This window comes from Porites lutea, chromosome 1 (genome assembly GCF_958299795.1).
Source record: "Porites lutea chromosome 1, jaPorLute2.1, whole genome shotgun sequence".
Lineage (NCBI taxonomy): Eukaryota > Metazoa > Cnidaria > Anthozoa > Scleractinia > Poritidae > Porites > Porites lutea.
In genome coordinates, this window is record NC_133201.1 from 31850883 (window position 1) to 31853915 (window position 3033).

Below are 3033 nucleotides of genomic sequence, written 5' to 3' on the forward strand. Positions count from 1 at the left end.
TCTTGAGTCTAGGAGAAATTTCACTATAACAAAATTAAAACATCTCCTTACGTAACTAGTCACGTGATGGATACCATTTACAGCTGTAGTTGTCATGAGCAAAACGATTTGTTCACCAGAGTCTCAGTGTTGTGCATAGTATGTAACTGACATGCTGAAAAAAAAAAACAACTTGAAATACCTGGACAAGGAACATTTTCGTTGCAAGCTTGATGTTCACTTGGGCCTCCTTGGCATTTCTTGCCACCGTATTGAGCAGCTGGTGAGTTGCACTCTCGTTTCCTTGACTGCTTTCCTTGCTTGCATGTCTTGCTACAAGTGCTCCATTTACTCCACTCACCCCAATTTCCATCAACTAAAAGGGCAATAGGATGATTTAAGCTTAAACTAACACTCTCTTGGAAATGAAAACTAGTAAGTACCAGCTGAAAAGCTAATAAAAGGTAAAATAGTACCTTTGATAATTTTATATAGTTGTGTTAATTTGTAAGTGATTTAATGCCTACTTTTGATTACCTGCACAGGTTCCACATGTCTTTTGGCACTTAAATGACTTGAAAGAGAGATATTTACAGAATCCTTTGCTTTTGTACTGTTGACATTTTTCTGTGCTGTACCGGTCATTATCTTGTCCTGCAAAACAGATCAAAACAGGTTTAAGCAAAAGCTAACAACGAATAAATTCGTCAGTTATAGTATAGGGTGTTGCGCTATTTCCGTACGTATCTGTCGGTTATTATACACCTAACGTGTACAAGGAATGTAATTTTGTTCAAGAAGTATTTATTCATTTGAAGTATTAATCAGTAATAAAATCTTACCTTTACATCCTGTACAGGTTTTTCGACAATTGTGTGTGTGAGTTGAGCACTTTCCTTCTTCCTTGATCTTATAGCAGAAATCACATTTGTAAAGGTCCAAACATTCTGTATAAAATAATGCCATTAAGAACTTTAAACGACTTCGTGAAACTTAAAATTCATTGAAAGGTTAAAAGGCATTCGGTAAATAATCGTACACTGTATATACCGTCGGTAACTCTATCACTTCCGCATCGCGCACATGACGATAAGATCAAAAGTCTTTTCGTGTACAACTTGTCTCAAATGCTGGCAATTTAAGTTTACCTATTGTTTGTTCGTTTGCTTCTTCTTCTTCTTCGTCGTCGTCGTCTTCTTCTTCTTCGTCGTCGTCGTCGTCGTCGTCGTCGTCGTCGTCTTCTTCTTCTTCTTCTTCTTCTTCTTATCATAACGAGTTGTCAATAATTCAATTTAAGTTTTCTTTCTTTTTTTATGTTCGCAGATATCATCGAGGCAAAGAGAGCTATACGTCGCCAACATTATCATGATATATAATTGTATATTATATATTACAACTTACGGTTGAAATAGCCAGATGAGTCGGAAGAGGTACCTTAAATAAATAAAGCAATAATTTTAAATGGTTAAAATGCAAACTTAACGTAAAGTGTTGAATGTTTGAAAGGCATTTTGGTCCTTCGATGACATTTATTTATAAATATACAGACTCGGTGTAGTTACCATCATTGTCTATTTCCGTCAGCATCGTCAACTCGTGGTCAGTGGAGTCATCTATGTAAAAGCAAATATCAAATAGCTCTCGTTTGATTTATTAAAATTCTAACATGGCTCCGAGGCTTTAGGGTCAAAATTGCATTTTTTTTTTATTCCATTGTCAAATAAGTAAAATGACCCGAAAGCCTCGGAGTCATGTTAGAATTTTAATACATGTATATCGAACGTGGGTTATTAATATAGGTACATGTAAGACTGAAAAAAAAAAATGTAGCCAAGTCCCCGACAAATTACATACTGTTGCACAAACGTGACGACCAAATAATTCGTGCTCCTTTGCGCCTAATTATGAATAAAAAAGGGAAACACTAAACGATTAGAAATAAAATCGTGGAGAGCATCCCAGGTTCCAATAATTTATTGACTTTCTTTGAGTTTTTCAAATCTTTTCGTTATAAAGGACAGGAAAACGGCGGACACTAAACTGGGACATACTATATCTTACCGTTTTTAACATCTTCGGAAAATGGCCAGAATGCAGCAGATGATCGAAACGCCAACACAATAAGAAGCATATGGCGAAGCGACATTTTTAATCCAGGGTGAAATCCCTGTACCTAGTCTTGAGGGTTAGACGTGCGCAGAATGCACCTATACTTATCTAATAAGCTAGCTTTTATACCTTTCTCCCTTTTGAAGTAGTCTTGTCCATTGCAGCCAGTATGAAAAGGATTCCGAAAAACCTGAGATGAATAACAAAAGATATCTAGGAGACGAAAGAAATTTGACCATCTCTCTTCATGCTTTTTTTGTTTGAATTTCTTTAGCTAAAGAAAAGAAAAGTTCAAAATATAATATCGAAAGATGTCTGTTAGCTCCCTTTGAGAGAATTGAAGTTTCGAGGGTCTCATGTATGGTTTTCAATTAAATTTTGGAATCCTCCCCAAGTTATCGATATAACATGATGATATTTTCGTGTAATTTGCTTTATCCGTGCCACATTACAGCCGTTTTTATAAATCAATAATTTGGCACTACAAAGAATCGGAGAAAAGAAATTGCAGAGTCACTTAAACCTCCTTCAAACCTTTATATAGCAGCACCAGTATTACGCTGGTAACATATATAGTAAGGGGGTATCGGAGCAACGGGGACTACATATGACTCCTTTAAGTAATCTCTAAAATTTTCCTTGTTTTAATTTAGTATTTGGTCGAATTTGTCTCTGCTAAGTTGGGATACCTAAATTGAGATAGACTGGTAAAGACAACAAAAAAGATTTTCGAAGCCAATGACTTCAGTAAAGTTTCCTATCCTGAGTTCTAGTAAGCTAAGGAAAACGAACTGCCACCTTATAAATTTCAAGTACATTACAATGCCAATCAAGGAAATGACCTAATTGAAAATGCCTCCTCTTAGCTATTGTATACTAGGGAAAAAGTAACTGTCCATTGATATAATTTCATGGAAAGCCAAAGAGTATCGGTGAAGCCAATTA